This window comes from Rhinatrema bivittatum, chromosome 1 (assembly GCF_901001135.1).
Source record: "Rhinatrema bivittatum chromosome 1, aRhiBiv1.1, whole genome shotgun sequence".
Classification (NCBI taxonomy): Eukaryota; Metazoa; Chordata; class Amphibia; order Gymnophiona; family Rhinatrematidae; genus Rhinatrema; species Rhinatrema bivittatum.
This window is the reverse complement of record NC_042615.1, coordinates 700,431,709-700,450,509: the sequence shown is the minus strand read 5'-3', so window position 1 is coordinate 700,450,509 and position 18,801 is coordinate 700,431,709. Positions and strand designations below refer to the sequence as shown.

General features: G+C 44.7%; 1 protein-coding gene across 2 annotated transcripts in view; it reads left to right on the top strand.

Annotated features, from left to right (window-relative positions):
- LOC115075437 (zinc transporter 5-like) overlaps positions 1-18,801 on the top strand; it is a 166,454-nt gene that overhangs the window by 53,845 nt on the left and 93,808 nt on the right. The window lies entirely within an intron of this gene.

Genomic DNA, 18,801 nt, shown 5'->3' with positions numbered 1-18,801 from the left:
TGATTTGAAATTTTTCTTTTCCTAGCGTGTAGCCAGATGGACTCAGGACAAATGGTTAATGCTCCCCTGCCAGCAGATGGAGACGGAGTCAGGTTTCAAAGCTGATGTCACCCTAAATACACCTCTATAGTGACCTCAGCCCTTCAGTATTTCTCTGTCTCCAGCAGATACGGACATACTTTCCCTAAGGGGATCGCTGTACCTTTTGGAAGAAGAAATTCTACTTTTAAATTGGAGAAAAGATTGAGCCCCACTCTCCTGCGGTGATACCTTAAGGTCCCTCCCCCAATTGAGAATTCCTAAGGCGATTTCTGAGATCCCTCAGAGGTGTGCCTTGGTCCGGTAGCCGGTTCACGGTGTGGAGTTTGCTGTTGAAGCAGCTGAAATACAGCATGTGCAGGAAGTCGAGTGCGGCGGTGACTGCCAAAACCCTCTCCCCCTGCAGCTGGAGACCATCCCTGTACTCATCCAGTAAGCACTGAACCTGATTCAGAGACATTGGAGGGATTTTGGTAAGACTTCCTCCGGTCTCCTTGCTCGGTGTGCCCTACCGACATCATTCCTGATCCCGTTGGACTAAGGGGAAGTGTGCTTCCAAGTGGTTTGAGCGGCCCCCCGGTGGGCTAGGCCCAGCTTTAGGCTTGGTCTGCGCACCACATAGTAGGCCGCAGCAGTGCCATCTTGCTCGCATTTTTGTGCCTGTATTGCCCATCATAGAGCTTCGATACGCTCAGTGCGCATAATGCCACGTGTGTACATACGCGCACAATTTAGGCGCAGAATACAAGTAAAGCTGGGTACATGGCCTGTGTATGCGCCTCACTGTGGCCTGCATAGGCACCCGAAATCTGGGCACATAACATTTTAAGTGAGAGCCGTCTGAACATGCAGTTACCATCGCCAATGGCTCCGCAGCAAAGAAACATAAGTGCCTTTCTCTCTGCGCTGCTTGTCATATTAGGGCTGCACAGTCTGACCTGGATTCTTGCATATGTCAGCACTGTGAGGAAGCCCAGGGAAAGTTGGCCTCCCCGGACTTTGCTAAGCCCAGCTCCTCCCATTCAGAGGGACGTTCCCCAGGACTGGGGTCATTCACGGGAGAGGGAAATTTAACGGTACCTACCCCAGTAGTTCTTGGGCTAAGCATGGACCTGGCCGCCTTTTCTTGGGTGGAATTCTTTCAAGGCCTTCAAGCCTTCGTACATGCACAGTCTGCTACCTCACTTGCCCCTGTCTGAACAGAACCTCAGCCGATAAGCCCTGCTCTCCTAGTTCAATCAACAGACCACGAGGCATGCCTCAACTCACCAAGGATATCCCTGGAGTGACCCAGACAGTATGGATGAAGAAGAGGATCCAGTTTCCTTGGAAGATGGGGAAATTACCCCCGGTTTTGAATCGTATCGGACCATGTTACGGTTTTTCCATAGAGACAAATTGCCGGCCCTGGCTTCCCAGACCCTGAAGATGCTGGGAGTTCCTGGGGCGGACTCTATGACGGAACCAAAGAAGAATCCCATTCTGATTTCCCTATAGAAAGCCTCTTGCTGCTTTCCAGTACTGGAAGCCAACCAGGAGTTGATTGACCTGGAATGGGATGCCCCAGAAGCAAGTTTTACAGGTGGATGAGCGTTAGAAGCTCTATACCCACTGGACCCGGCAGCAAGAGAACGTTTGCTTTTCCCTAAAATGGATGTGCTGGTCTGTGCCATCTCTAAGTGAACAATTATCCCAGTGGAGGGAGGAGTGGCCTTAAAGAATGCTACTGATAGGCGGATGGAGTCCATCCTTAAACAGGCCTTTGACGCAATAGCAGTGACCTTACGGATCGCTTCTTGTTTTGCCCTGATAGCTCATTCGTGCCTGCTCCTCTCTCAGGAGGTGATGACTCGAGGGCAAATTCCAGAACATTTATGGAACCTGCCACCGCCTTTTTAGTTGATGCAGACTCTGACCTAGTCCGTACCTCGGCCAGAGGCTTGGCCTCAGTTGTGGCGGCCAGAAGACAGCTATGGCTGCGGCATTGGTCAGCAGATTCAACCTCCAAGGCAAATCTCACAAAGATATCCTTTCAAGCAGCGGTTCTCAACCGGTGTGTCGCCAAGCACCGGCTGCTGTGTCGCGGGCTCCCGGTCTCTCCCGCTGCTCTTTTTTCCCTGCTGCCGTTGCCGCCGGGCTAGCAACACATTCAAGCCCAGCGGGAACGGCAGCGGCGCTAAAAAAAAGCTGTGGCACTTGGGGCTGGACCTTTTCTTCTTCCCGCGCCTGCCCCCCCCCCCCCCCCATGACCTGGAACAGGAAGTGATACGCGGTGCGCGGGAAGGAGAAAGAGCAGTGCCGCGTGATAAAGTAGCGGCGGCTGCAGCAGCGGCCCCCGAGCAATTGAAGCAGACGGTAATCGGGAAAGGAGAGAGCAGCTTGAGCCTCCCGCGGCCGATGGGATTCTAGTTTCTTGACTTGCGGGGGCTGGAGGAGGAGGCTGCTGCAGCTACCATTTGTGCTCGGGGAGGGGCAGGGAAGAGGAAGTGAGTGAGAGAAAGAAGCAGCCAGCCTGCGTGTAATTGAGAGCATGTGTGCGAGTGAGAGAAACTGGTCAGAGAGCTGATGTGTGTGTATATGTGAGAGACAATGAAAGTGACTGCTCAAGGAGATGACTAATGTGTATGTGAGAGTGTGAGACATTAGTCAGGGAGGTGACTGTGTATGTGTGAGAGAGAGAAAAAGCATTGAAGTGAGAAATCTGGGTATGTGAGAAAGCATGGGCGTAAGAAGCCTGCTGTTGGGGGGGGGGGGGGTGGATGTGTGTGAAAGAAAGCATGGGAGTGAGAAGCCTGATTATGTGAGAGAGCATTGGAGTGGGAAGTCTGTGTGTGTGTGCATGCATGAGAGAGAGAGACTGGTTGGTAAGGTGACGGTGTGTGTGTGAGAGAAAGAGACGGGTGTGTGTGAATGTAAGAGAAAGAATGTGATTCAGGGAATGAGAAGCCTGTGCACGTGGAGAGCGAGCATGGAAATGAGAGAGAGACTGGTGTGTGTGTGTATGTATGTGTGTGTGTAACAGAGAAAGTGATTATGGGAATGAGAAGCCTGTGCATGTGAAGAGAGTGAGCATGGGAGTGAGAAACCTGGGTGTGTGTGAGACACAGCATGGGAGTGAGTAGCCTGTATATCTGAAAGAACATGGGAGTGGGAAGCCTGTGTGTGTGTATGCATGAGAGAGATCAGGTGACTGGTGTGTGTTTGTGTGTGTGTGTGTATGTGAGAGAAAGAAAGTGATTATGGGAATGAGAAGCCTGTGCATGTGGAGAGAACAAGCATGGGAGTGAGAGACTGGTGAGTGTATGTGAGACAGAGAAAGTGATTATGAGAGTGAGAAGCCCGTATATGTAAGTAGAACACGGGAGTGGGAAGCCTGTATGTGTGTGTATGGAATGAGAGAAACTGTTCAGGAAGGTGACTGGTGTGTGTGTCAAAGACTGTTTGGGAGATGATTGGTGTGTGAGAGACAGAAACTGGTCATGGGGGCATGACTGGTATGGTGTGTGTGTGTGAGAGACATGGGCATTAAGGAAGAGGACCATGAGTATAGAGCTTAGCCTCTACTGCTGCTTCTGCTGTGTGCTACGGCCTGCATGGAAGAGGAGTAGGAGAGCTGCTGGAGGGGGGTACGTAAAGGTGGCTTTTTAAGTTTATTTTTCTTGATTGACTGCCATTTTAATTATTTAATATTATGTGATGTGTCTGCTTTTTTTTAAATATTTTATTGGTGTTTGGAGAATTTTTAATAGTTTTTATGAGTTTTTAATTGTTGGATATTATTCTGTTCATAGCTATTTAGAAACATTTATTCTGCTTATTAATATAGTTTTACAATTATTTCTGTGTGGGGATCTATAGCTGCTTGCTAGTTCTGTTTTCCTAATAAGAGGTGTATTGGTTTTTAGGGCCTGATTTAATATTTATAGTGTTGCCTTTTCATAGATAGGGTTGCTCCTGTTTGAGTGTATTCCATAATACAGGTGTAACTGTGTGCGGATTAGTTTATGTGCATTACTACAGATCCTGGGAGTATGTTAGGTCGGTTCTGTGTCTGTTACCGAGATGAGATATTTTACTAGCATGTAAGAGTTTTATCAGTCTTATTTGTTGTGTTTTCTCAAGAGGATATGCATTGGTGGTAAACTGCTGTCTTTTCATGAGTAGGGCTATTGAGCCTGGAAGTAGAAGGAGTTTGAGTTGCTGTTACTGAGATGACACCAGAACCAGAATATCTTTTTTGTAGGGTGAATTGTATGGGGAATGTCATAATTCTGCTTTACATCCATTATTGTGGGTCAGGGGGGGTTCCCGTGGATGCAAACTGTACTTTTACATCTAGCCCCGTGACGATCATGGGTCAGTGTGTCACGCATGTGAGAACCATCTGTCAGGTGTGTCCCGACAGAAAAAAGGTTGAGAACCACTGCTTTAAAGGATCACTCTTCTTCGGAAGTGAATTGGAAAACCTGGCCAGTAAATGGAGCGAATCTGCAATACCCTGGCTACCAGCAGATAAGAAAAAGCAGTTACAGCGCCCCTTGCCTACGAGGGGTCAATCCAGGGGCTCCTAACGCTTTTGCCCCTACAGAAACTTGACATTTCAGAGGTCTCAGTACTTTCGGAGTCACCAGCCCAAGCCCGAGAGAGGATCAGGCTCGGGTTCAGGTTCATCCCGAACCTCCAATGAAGTTTTGCCAACCCACCCTCGGAATGAGGAGATAGGGAGTCGACTGTCCCTCTTCTACCAACGGTGGGTCAAGATCACTTCAGACAAATGGGTACTGGAAGTCATATGAGAAGGATATGCACTGGAATTTCGCAGCACTCCTCGGGACATATTCATGACATCTCCTTGCCACTCCCAGCACAAGAAGCAGGCATTGGAGACTACTCTGTTAAGGCTTCTCAGGATGAGGGCTATAATCCCAATACCTGTGCCCCAGGAAAAAAGGAGCGTTATTCCATCTATTTCATTGTACCCAAGAAGGAAGGTGCCTTTTGCCCCATCCTGGACCTCAAGAATGTCAACTGACATCATGAGTGATTCATTTCCACGTGGAAACCCTACACTCCGTGTTAATAGCCGTACAATCAGGAGAGTTCTTAACCTCCCTGGACCTATCCAAGGCCTACCTACATATTCCAATCTGGCAAGAACATCGTTTCCTAAGCTTTGCGGTACTGGGTCGCCATTATCAGTTCCAGGCACTGCCCTTTGGCCTGGCCACCACTCCCAGAACATTTTCCATGATTATAGTGGTTGTAGCGGCAGCATTGAGAAAAGAGGGAATCCTGGTGCACCTGTACTTGGACGACTGGTTGATCCGGAAAAGTCCGTGGAAGAGAGTCTCTGGGTGACCAACAGGTGGACGTCCTTGCTTTAGGAACTCGGTTGGGTCGTAAACCTGCACAAAAACAGTCTCAAACCCTCCCAGTCCTTGGAATATCTGGGAGTCTAGTTCAACATGAAGCAGAGCAAGGTCTTCCTCCTGATCATGCAGATAAGGAAGTTGATGTCCCAAGTGCGTCTGTTGATAAACATGATACGCCCGATGGTGTGGAGCTATCCTCAAGTCCTCGGTTTGATGGTGGCAACCCTGGAAGTAGTGCCATGGGCGAGGGCACACATGTGACCACTTCAGCACTCCCTGCTGTCACATTGGAATCCATTGTCTCAAGACTATTCGATTCGCCTCCACTTACCGATGGATATATGCTCTCGGCTTCAGTGGTGGCTGCAGGAAGATCATCTGGGCAGGGGTATACCCCTGTCCCCTTTGAACTGGCTGGTTCTCACGACAGACGCCTTCGGGGCTGGGGAGCTCACTGTCAGGAACTGATGACCCAGGGGCGTTGGACTAAGGAAGATGCCCTCTGGAACCTAAACCATCTGGAAGCCCGAGTAGTCAGACTGGTGTGTCTACAATTCAGCCACATGCTCCAGGGCCAAGCAATCTGCGTAATGTCAGATAACGGTAGCCAACAATAATCACGACACTGGTAAAATGTATTGGGATCAAAAAATTGTAACTTCTATCTACAACCAGACCCCATATAACAATCTGGAGAGTTTACTTTGCAATTACTCTCACGATTGAGTCTACCACATATACCCTGTATTTGTGTATGTATTGTGGTTTCTTTTAGACTTTTCAATCATCGGTCATGGTTGTATCGCTCTTACATCAAAAATGTCTTTTTTTTAAAGATTTTTTAATATTTTTTTTAAAGAGCTTTAAATGTATTAATAACAGCTGTCCAAAGTACTTATCTTTTGACTTGAGTGATCAAAAACGCTGAGATCATGAGCTCTGTGCCCAAACGCTGGAGTAATGAACTCTATGCCCAACATGGCTCGTGTTTCTTTATCACTTCTTCAGGGGCATTAGAATTTCTTCTGAAACACAAATATATTGATTAAATATCACCAATTATATAATGGAAAAGCATATTTTACTTCTCGTCCGTACATTCAGCATTTCTCCGTTAACACCCGACTTCAACAGCGTGACCCAACTCTGATCCTCCATTTTGTAGAATTTTAAGGCGGCTTTTAAACCTGCCTTAGAATGGTGTCTTAACCAGTAGGAACTTTCCATATCCCAACCACGTAGTCATTATAACAGCCAACGTGAAGACGTCAGATTAATGTTGACCAATCAACAGCTTCATTCATTCCTCCCGGTGAATAAGCGGATAATTTGAAAATCCATTTTTGTTCAATAAAATTTAATTTGGACTGAATGTCATTGCAACGGTCCAGATGTGTAATTTGGTCAAGTATAGTCCATCTCAGATCTTGAAATTGGTGTCCTTTTTGTGCACAATGTTTTACTATAGGGGCCTCAAAATTTAATCTTGATTTGTCTGCTGGTTCGTCCAACATAGATCAATGGACACGGGCATTGAATAACATATACCACATTTGTGGACAGACAATTTGTAATTGAAGTTTTCTTGTATACTATTCCGGTATTCGGGTGTCGCCAATCTACCCCTGTCATAGAAAGAGTACACATATCACATCTATTGTGTGCCCCAACTTCCGGCATGGTAATGCTGCGAGTGTCCGCACGAATTATGTGTTCCTTTATATTTCTACCCCGAGAATAAGAAAAAAGGGGAAGATCTGAAAATACAGAAGAATGCAATTGTAAAATATGCCAATGCCGCTTGATACTTTGGACTATCAAACTTGATTTGTCTGAGTGTTGTAACACGCACACATCTGGAATCTCTTGTCTACGTGTCTGATATTCTAGCAATGTTGATCGGTCTAAATATTTTGCGCGTTTGTACGCTTTATGGACTGCATCATACGGATATCCCCGTTCAAAGTATCTATATGCCAACAATTGAGCTTGTTTTTTTAATTCCTGAGAATCCGAACATATGCGTTTCAGCCGGAAAAACTGGCTAACTGGTAACCCTCGTTTAAATGCTGTCGGATGACAACTATTAAATCTTAAAAGATTGTTACGTTCAGACGGTTTCCGGTAAATAGTAGTATGTAATTCCTTATTCTGGATGCAAATTTGGATATCCAAAAAATTAATTTGATGTGTACTATATTGCGAAGTAAATTTTAAATCCCGATCAACAGTATTGACCCAAATCAAAAATTGCTTTAAAGATGGTTCATCTGATATCCAAAAAAACAAAAGGTCATCAATATACCGTATCCAAAATGGAATGTTATGAAAATATGAAGACGCATAGATAAAACGTCGTTCAATGCGATCCATCACAAGATTGGCGATGGAAGGGGCTGCTGAGGACCCCATCGCTATACCATAAGTCTGCAAATAAAATTTATCTTCAAACTGAAAATAATTGTGTTTAAGAACAAATTGTGCTGTTTGTAACAAAAATGAAATAGGTATTCTCAATGGTGGATGACCCTCCAAGGTTTCAGCAATGATCTCCAATGCTACAGTCTGGGAGACATTTGTATATAGCGAAACAACGTCTAATGATGTTAAAAAAAAGTTGATCAAACTGATGTTGAAACATGGTTAACTTATGTAATACTTGAGTTGTATCTTTAACAAACGACTGCATTTTTTCAACATGAGGTTGCAGGAATTTGTTAAGAAAAATCGCCAAGGGTTCCAAAAGTGAACCGTTACTGGACACTATCGGCCTTAGAGGGGGATTAACCATGGACTTGTGAATCTTTGGAATACCATACAGAATGGGTGTTCTCGGATATTGTACCTTCAAAAAATTCCTTTCCTTATGTGTGAGAAATGGCGTCGATTTTTCATCAAGATAATGATCTATCATATTTTGAAGTTCTACAGTGGGATTGTCTTCTAATAATTCCCATCTGCAAGTTGTTCTTGTAAAGACTGGATATACTGATCCTTATTTTGAATGATAATTCCACCCCCTTTATCTGCAGGTTTTACTATGATTTTGGAGTTATTGGCTAACTCCCTTAAAGCCGATTTGTGGATGGAAGAAATGTTGACGTATGATTTGCTTGAAGAGGATTCCATTTTCTCGATGTCTTTTAATATCAAGTCCCGAAAAATACAAATTTTTGGATCCATCGGACCGGGGGGCATCCATCTCGATTTAGGTTTAACCATTGACGTAGTATCTGATGGAATCAAATTAGTTGCACAGTATAATTTAATTTGTAGTTTACAAATAAATCGAGCGATGGAAATGCGTTGTTTCGCTATATACAAATGTCTCCCAGACTGTAGCATTGGAGATCATTGCTGAAACCTTGGAGGGTCATCCACCATTGAGAATACCTATTTCATTTTTGTTACAAACAGCACAATTTGTTCTTAAACACAATTATTTTCAGTTTGAAGATAAATTTTATTTGCAGACCCATGGTACTGCGATGGGGTCCTCAGCAGCCCCTTCCATCGCCAATCTTGTGATGGATCGCATTGAACGACGTTCTATCTATGCGTCTTCATATTTTCATAACATTCCATTTTGGATACGGTATATTGATGACCTTTTGTTTTTTTGGATATCAGATGAACCATCTTTAAAGCAATTTTTGATTTGGGTCAATACTGTTGATCGGGATTTAAAATTTACTTCGCAATATAGTACACATCAAATTAATTTTTTGGATATCCAAATTTGCATCCAGAATAAGGAATTACATACTACTATTTACCGGAAACCGTCTGAACGTAACAATCTTTTAAGATTTAATAGTTGTCATCCGACAGCATTTAAACGAGGGTTACCAGTTAGCCAGTTTTTCCGGCTGAAACGCATATGTTTGGATTCTCAGGAATTAAAAAAACAAGCTCAATTGTTGGCATATAGATACTTTGAACGGGGATATCCGTATGATGCAGTCCATAAAGCGTACAAACGCGCAAAATATTTAGACCGATCAACATTGCTAGAATATCAGACACGTAGACAAGAGATTCCAGATGTGTGCGTGTTACAACACTCAGACAAATCAAGTTTGATAGTCCAAAGTATCAAGCGGCATTGGCATATTTTACAATTGCATTCTTCTGTATTTTCAGATCTTCCCCTTTTTTCTTATTCTCGGGGTAGAAATATAAAGGAACACACAATTCGTGCGGACACTCGCAGCATTACCATGCCGGAAGTTGGGGCACACAATAGATGTGATATGTGTACTCTTTCTATGACAGGGATAGATTGGCGACACCCGAATACCGGAATAGTATACAAGAAAACTTCAATTACAAATTGTCTGTCCACAAATGTGGTATATGTTATTCAATGCCCGTGTCCATTGATCTATGTTGGACGAACCAGCAGACAAATCAAGATTCGCCTGCGTGAACACCGGAGCAGGTTAAACACTTTAAATTTTGAGGCCCCTATAGTAAAACATTGTGCACAAAAAGGACACCAATTTCAAGATCTGAGATGGACTATACTTGACCAAATTACACATCTGGACCGTTGCAATGACATTCAGTCCAAATTAAATTTTATTGAACAAAAATGGATTTTCAAATTATCCGCTTATTCACCGGGAGGAATGAATGAAGCTGTTGATTGGTCAACATTAATCTGACGTCTTCATGTTGGCTGTTATAATGACTACGTTGTTGGGATATGGAAAGTTCCTATTGGTTAAGACACCATTCTAAGGCAGGTTTAAAAGCCGCCTTAAAATTCTACAAAATGGAGGATCAGAGTTGGGTCACGCTGTTGAAGTCGGGTGTTAACGGAGAAATGCTGAATGTACGGACGAGAAGTAAAAATATGCTTTTCCATTATATAATTGGTGATATTTAATCAATATATTTGTGTTTCAGAAGAAATTCTAATGCCCCTGAAGAAGCGATAAAGAAACACGAGCCGTGTTGGGCATAGAGTTCATTACTCCAGCGTTTGGGCACAGAGCTCATGATCTCAGCGTTTTTTGATCACTCAAGTCAAAAGATAAGAACTTTGGACAGCTGTTATTAATACATTTAAAGCTCTTTAAAAAAAAATATTAAAAAATCTTTAAAAAAAAGACATTTTTGATGTAAGAGCGATACAACCATGACCGATGATTGAAAAGTCTAAAAGAAACCACAATACATACACAAATACAGGGTATATGTGGTAGACTCAATCGTGAGAGTAATTGCAAAGTAAACTCTCCAAATTGTTATATGAGGTCTGGTTGTAGATAGAAGTTACAATTTTTTGATCCCAATACATTTTACCAGTGTTGTGATTATTGTTGTAATGGGTTACATGGTTTAGCAGTTAATTGGAGAATTGTTGTTAGATAACTGTAGCCTACATCAACCTCCAGGGTGGAACCAAAAGCCAGCAAGTGTCATAGGAGATAGATCTCCTTATGGAATGGGCGGAAACATATCTACATATGATCTCAGCCTCCCACATCACAGGAAAAGACACTGTCAGAGCAGACTTTCTTTTTTTTTTTTTTTTTTTAATAAATTTTTTTTATTGAATTTTCATCAGTTTTTCACCTCATGAAAACAAAGAAAATCAGTAATAATGTAATACATTCACTATTACATTCTAAAGGAAACAACTATATAATTCATAAACATTTATTACATTTCCTAATATCCAATAACTGGAGGAGAGTTAAGGAAAACAAACTTATATTTAGTAAGCAATAATACTTAATACAGGAGTCAGGAGTACAAATTTTCTTAATTGGCTTCTGTCTCTGATAATGGTATTAGATTTTTATCCACTAAAAAGGTTTCTAATTGTAAAGGATCCGTAAATCCAAATCTTTTACCTTTATAATTTATCAGGCAAATGCAGGGGAACTTCAAAAAGAAAGTTGCACCCATTGCGAGTACCTTGGATTTTATGGTCAAAAAAGTCTTTCTCTTCGCCTGAGTTTGTTCTAGCCACATCCGGGAAAATTTGGACACGATGCCCACAAAATAACATATCTTTTATAGAGACATATTTTTTAAACAACTTTTCTTTATCCTGCTCAGAAATACAGGAAATTATTGATGTAGCTCTGTTATTTATCTGGTCAACCGACTCTTCAAGAAAGGTCGATAGACCAGGTGAAGGAAGTTCCCCACCCTCACCTTGTCCTCCATCTTCCCTTTTAATAGTTTTTCTAGACAGATAAAAAAATCTTTGAGTTTGGGGATTTCTTCCTCTACATATAATAATTTTTCCTTAAGAAATTTTTTAAATAACTCCCAGGGTGAGAGAAGTCGTGTTATAGGAAAATTAACAATTCTAAGATTTTTAGCTCTATATAAATTTTTCATATCCTCCAGATCTCTATGTATAGATAGGCTGTCTTTAATAAAAGCATTTTCTGAATTTTGCAGTAACTGCATTCTATTAGATACAGCCATTATATCTTTCTCACATTTTTCAATTTTCTTTTCCTGACCATCAATGGACATCTTATTTGCCTTAATTATAGTTAACAAGGAATCATTCAACTTAATAATATTCCCATCTAATTTCATTATCATTTTCCCCAAATCCTCTAGTGTAACATTCCCCTGGATTCCTACAGAGGTAATGCTACCTAGGCTCCCTGTAGGTTTGATGTCATCAATCACCAAGGTAATTACATCCCAGTCCAATGGGCTTCAGCCTGATTTTCCAGACTGTTGTCCACTTGGGCTTCTCCTACCGTGGTTCCAGCTGACTGCAACAATGTTATCCCAGCTGGTTGTAGAGGTGACTTTGAGCCTGCGCCAGGACTAAGGGAAGCAAAAGAAACTGCTCCCAAACTGTCCTCTTCAGGCATTTCCACCGTTCTTACCACGTGGTGGTTCATGGGTCCCGAGCGAACTTGCTGACTTGGAGAAGAGGTCATGATCCGGGCCTTCCTTTTTCTACCCATTTAAATAAAAAATAAAAGTATATCCAAACTTTCCTGCCGGCTCCTGGCCTTCTCCGGCCCAAGCCGCGCTGCCCCTCTGCAGATTTTATAACCGGAGGGGTTAGGGGGGACGTTCGACTGATGTCACTTCAAAGCGAAACAATCACAGTCACAGATGGTATTACCGGCACAGCTTCTCTGGGAAGGAGCGGGTCTCCTCCCTTCTCCTTCGCTTCTCCTCCCAGAGCAGACTTTCTAAGTAGAGGAAGTCTGGATCCAGGAGAGTGGGCGTTGTTGGCCAAAGCCTTTCAGCTGGTAGTAGATCGCTGGGGTCTCCCGTCCATCGACCTGCAGGCTGCATCTCACAGCGCTGGGAAGTGGTCGCATGTGTGCACTACTTCCAGGGTTGCCACCATCAAACCGAGGACTTGAAGATAGCTCCATACAATCAGGCATATTGTGTTCATCAACAGACACACTTGGGACATCAACTTCCTTATCCATGTGGTCAGGAGGAAGATCTTGCCCTGTTTGGTGTCGAACCAGACTCCCAGATATTCCCCGATTCTTTAGTCACAGAAGAGATCATTTGACCATAGAGATCGACGCTCTCATTCACACCTGGCCAGAAGAGTAGCTGCTATACGCCTTCCCTCTGTGGCCCCTCCTGGGCAGGGTCATTCACAGAATCAAGCACCACAGGAGATTAGTCCTACTAGTAGCTACAGATTGGCCCAGGCGTCCATGGTATGTGGACACGCAGAGACTCCTGGTGGAGACCCCCCTATGCCTCCTACTGTTCAGGGGCCTGCTACAGCAGGGACCGGTCCTTCACAAGGATCCAACTTGATTCTGTCTTACGGTCTGGCCCTTGAGAGGGCTCGCCTGATGAAGCGAGGATATTCGGCGGCAGTAATTGCCACCTTAGTCCGCACACGGAATTTCCCTATGTCCCTAGTGTATATGCGGGTCTGGAGAGTATTTGAGGCCTGGTGCGAGGAATGCAGTGTTTCCCCCTTGGATGGTCAAAATCCCACTAATTCTGGAACTTTTGCAGGATGGGTAGAATAAAGGTTTGACCCTTAACTCCTTGAAGGTCCAGGTAGCAGTTCTCTCCTGTTTCAGGGGCGAGGTGAACGGAACCCGCCTGTTGGCTCATCTGGACATGGCCCTTTTTTCAGAAAGGGGTGAAGCACCTCCGGCCAACCCTATGGTGGCTGGTTCTCTTGTGGAATCTTAATCTAGTGTTGGAGTTTTTGGCAGGGCCCTCCTTTCGGCTACTGCACAGTCTTTCCTTGTGTTTATTAACCCTGAAACTGGTGACCCTGGTGGCTATATGCTCGGCACATCGCATCTCTGAACTACAGGTATTGTCGGGAACCATTTCTCCGGATGACTGCAGGAGCGTTACAGCTTCATACCATTCCATCCTTCTTGCCCAAGGTAGTCTTGGAGTTTCATTTGAATCTGTCCATTTAGTTGCCATCCCTAGATAGGCACAAGGACACGGAAGAATACTGCCTCCTCCGCCATTTGACTGTCAGTCGGCTTTTGGTGCAGTATCTGGAAGTTTTAGAACCGGTCCGAAAGACAGACCTCCTGTTTGTCCTTCACGGTGGAAGGAAGTAGGGCAAACCAGCTTCGCGGGCTATCATAGCTCTCTGGATTAAGGAGGTTGTCAGAAGAGCCTATTCGAAGGCAGGAAAGCTATTACCCCTTTAGGTTAAAACTCATTCCACTAGGACTCAGGCAGTCTCATGGGTGGATGCTAGACTGCTGTCTCCTGTTGAGATCTGCTGAGTGGCTACATGGTCCTCCTTGCACACCTTCTCCAGGTTCTATAGCCTGGACATTCAGGCCCAGGAGGACGCAGCCTTTGCAAGGGTGGTATTAACTGGACCGCAGGCAGCCTCCTGCCCCAATTTGGAGTAGCTTTTGTACATCCTGTTGGTCCTGAGTCCATTTGGTTACACACTGGGAAGTGAAGAAATTACTTACCTGATAATTTCGTTTTCCTTAGTGTAGACAGATGGACTCAGCATCCCATCCACTGCTGTCCAAGAATGGTGCCAAGGATTTGCCTATGGAATGGATATTGATTCCAAGCGATTACGGGTAAGCCGTCATCCAGTCCCTAGATCAAGGCATCTATAATCTTACTGGGGTTCAGTGTTTGTTTGGTTGAGTACAGTTACGGTTATCCGTTTTTAATCAAGTTTTTTTCGATAGTATGTCTACAGTGGCTTTTGAAGAGAATACTGAATGGCTAAAGTCGCTTCAGGGCTATATCTAAGATGACATCAGCTTTGAAACCTGACTCCATCTCCATCTGCTAGCAGGGGAGCACATAACCCATTGGTACTGTCTACACTAAGGAAAACGAAATTATCAGGTAAGTAATTTCTCCATTTTTTTCATAAAGTGAGAAAATTATCTAATAGTACATTATTTTCAATGCAAAAAAAAATCTTCAAAATCAAAACATGAAAAAAATCATTATAAAGAACTAACTTGTTGGCACAGTACATTGTTCAATATTCAGGGTTTCCATAAATCGTCTGCACTGAACTAACAAGCTGTATTTACTTACAAACTTCAAAAAAAGTGTTCAATAGATGCAAGTTCAAATTCTGGCCAAAATGTGACCCTTAAATATATTATAAATGGACAGAAAAATACCAGTTACCTGAAATGAAAACCCATATAATTCCTAATCCAGACATGCTCCAAAAACTTTGAGGACAGACCAGCTAAATGTAGTTTTTCAGCATTGTTATAGAACAGAGGGTGCAGCTTTCAAGATCAACTGTAACTCCAATCAATATCGACATAGCTGTTTCGGCAGAAAGGTTTGCCTCTCTCGGGAGCACCAATCTTAAGAGCTGCCATTGAATCCACAACTACAAGAAAGTACAAATAAATGCCATCAGATATCACGTGACCACCTCTGACCAATAAAACAATGTTGACAATTTAAAGAAAAACACACATTTATTTCCAAAATTCTTATATTCCGCCCTTGCAGGTTCAAACCTGATCAGAGCAGTGCACAATATTAAAAAAAATAAAAAGTGCATAAAAACAACCTTAATTTCCATCTTGTCCTGCTACACCGGTATAGTCCTGCAAGCAGATGGAGGCAGACAACATTGTTTTCCTGTGTGACATCATAGCCACTACTTAGGAGGTAATGTTAGCAGCAGGAATCCCGTATTTTCTGTCTCCAGCAGGTGGTAGGCTGAATTTGTGCAGCAGCACAACTTTGGATTTCTGATCAGACCCTAGGGCCAGACCACTGGCTTTGGACAGCAGTGCAAGCCCACCTTTTGGCTCCCAGACCCTTGTCAGAAGAGCAGGTGGTCTATTTTATATGCTGAGAGGAGGTTTTCTGCTTTCCTCCTGCTCCCCTTCTGGTTTATTCCTCTCTCTCTTTCTCTTCCTCTCTCCCCCCCCCCCCCCCCCATCCCAGCACTCAGGCTATTGGGGGGAAAAAAGGAAACAGTCAAGGAAGCTTTCCCCTTCGCCATTAAGGTGTGCGTGGGGCCGTAGGATGGGGGGGAACCAGAGGTGTCGGTGCTGTTGGGGGGGGGGGGGGGATTCATTTTCGGAACTGCCTGGTCTCGTGGCACAATTGTAGAGAGGGAGGCGTGGAGAGGTCCACCCGTGGTTGTTGGCATTGCGAGGCCTGCGGGGTCCTGAGAGTTGCAGTGAAGGCACCAGTTTCTCTGGCATGCTCCCATACCTAGACATTGTTCCAAGGTGGGTTTAGCGCCTGCTTATCTACCTGACTCGTTTTTTGGTGAACCTGTCTTAGGGGCCTGATGTGATCTGCTGCACAGCCTACAGAGATGGCAGCCATATTAGTCTCCCACGCATTTGGGCCTGGACTCTGGGGCAGTGTTGCAAGCGGGTGAGGGGCAAGATGAGCTTCCTATTTTGCTGCCAGTGATTTCTCCTGGGGGACATTTGCTGGGGGATGTGGCTTTGATGGCCTTTGGGGGGGGGGTGTAATTTTTGCCGGAATTCTTTCATTTCTTGCACCAGGCTTTCTGTGCATTCTCCTCAGCCGGGGAAAGGCTTTGAGGGTCCTAGAAGATTATGGCTTGACCTTCCCGCCCTCTCGTGATTCCTGTCAAGAGAGCACAACCGGCCCCCCTACTGGGAGGGACCCTTCAGTCGTAGAGGGACCTGGAGACGTGAAGAGTTTGGCATCCCTAGAGGAAGGGGAGATTCCCCCTGGGCCTGATGATAATAAGATCATAAGAACATAAGAAATTGCCATGCTGGGTCAGACCAAGGGTCCATCAAGCCCAGCATCCTGTTTCCAACAGTGGCCAATCCAGGCCACAAGAACCTGGCAAGTACCCAAACACTAAGAAGATCCCATGTTACTGATGCAATTAATAGCAGTGGCTATTCCCTAAGTATAATTGATTAATAGCCATTAATGGACTTCTCCTCCATTCATCTCTTCCATCGGAATGAGATAGGATTCCTGATCAAGCAGGCAGTTGCATGTATTCAGCTAGAAGAGTTGAAGCCCCAAGAGGCTCCCATGTGGGATTCCATTATTAAAGGTAAGTATAAAATCACTACCGCCTTCCTGCTCCATTCAGAGGTGGAAGAGATGATGTTAGCGGAATGGGAATCCTTGGAGTCGGGCCGCAGAGGTATCAACCTCCTGCAGCGACTTTTGGCTCTTCCATAGACTGCACTGCAGAAGGTTTTCAGGTACCAGTAGTGGATGCTCTGGTCACAGCTGTGACCAGTTGTACCACCATTACTATGGAGGGGGATGCATCCCTGAAGGATCCACAGGACAGAAAGAGGGAGCTCCCTTTGAGGAGCTTGTTTGTTTCTTCAGCGATAGGGGTGCAGATTTCTATCTGCTCGGCTCTAGTTTTCCAGGCACTCCTGCACTGGATTCAACAGCTTCCAGAGAGCGAGGAGATGACAGTGGATGGAGTCGCTGCAGCCTTTTGGTGGAATCACTGTACGATTTGTATTGGAGTTCTGCCCGATTGGTGGCTCTTTAGGTTGTGGTGTATCGACTTTTGTGGCTATGCAATTGGACGGCCAACTCATGGTCTAAGATTTGACTATGGAACTTGCCCTTTAAGGGCAGACTGCTGTTTGGGGAGGATCTGGACCAGTTGGTCAAGAGCCTCGGCATCCTAAGCCCCAGTGCTTGCTGAAGGATAAGGATTGTTCCTTTTACAGAGCTAGCAGAGGTCTAGGTCAGTTCTGGGCCATACAGCAGTGGTATTCTGATAGGCAGTATTTTGCTAACATCTCCACTATATATTTGGGGTCTAGATCCCGAGGTCCTTCCTTTCTTGGAGCCAGAAGACAAAGAGGAGATGCTGGCTCTTCTTCAGGACCTGGTAGGGCTTCCTCATGAGGTTCTGTGGGTTCCCTTGCACTTGACGCCTGTAGATGGCCGCCTATGGGAGTCCTACAGGGAGTGGACCCACATAACATCTGTAAGTGGGTGCTGGAGATAATTCATACCGTATATGCCTTGATCTCCATTGCTCCATTTGAGAAGCCTTCATGGTCTCCCCTTTCTCTGTTCTGGCCAAGCAGTGGGCATTTCAAGTGACAGCCCCCCCCTCCCCAAACTGCAGTTTTTGTGGGAAGTTGTTTTAGTTCCCTGGTCAGAACTGGGTTGGATCATTATTCCATTTACTTCATGGTGGCCAAAAAAGATGGGTCTTTTTGGCCTATACTGGATCCCAAGGGCATGAATTGCTGTCTGTCGATTCCTAGCTTCCGAATGGAAATGCTGAGATCGGTGATGGCTGCGGTTCTGCAGGGGGGAGGGGGGGTTCCTGTGCTCACTATACCTGTAGGAAGCTTATCTCCATATTCCTATTCAGGGCAGTGATCATTACCTTTGGTTTTGTATGCTCCGAGAACATTTTCAGCTTTGAGGATTGCCATTCAGGCTTGTAAATGGGCCATGGGTGTTTACCATGGTGATGGTGGTGGTGGCAGCAGCAGCTCTCTGGCGTTAGTGCCCGGATTAATCAATCATCGAGATATGGAGGTACCGTAATTCTGACTTGTGAGGAGGTGAAGCATGTGACTCATCCTGTGGTCAGCTTTTAGAAATTTTGGGCTGGGTCATCAATTTCACCAAAAAATCCCCACAGCCAACACAGTTTCTGGAGTATCTGGGGGCGCGGTTCGACATGCAGGTAGAGAAGGTGTTCCTTACGGATGGCAGAGTGCACAAAATACACAGTCATATTAAGGGGTTCCTGAAACTGTCCATTCCCCCTGCATAGGACAGATGCTTGGATTTATGATGGTGACTGAATTTGGTGCTATGGGCCAGGGTCCATATGTGCCCTCTCCAGGCATCACTTTTGACTCTGAGGTTTCTGCAGTCATGGGAGTTTGCCTCCCTCTGAGCCCAGCAGTCCACTATTGTCTGAGCTGGTGGTTGGCCCCGCTGA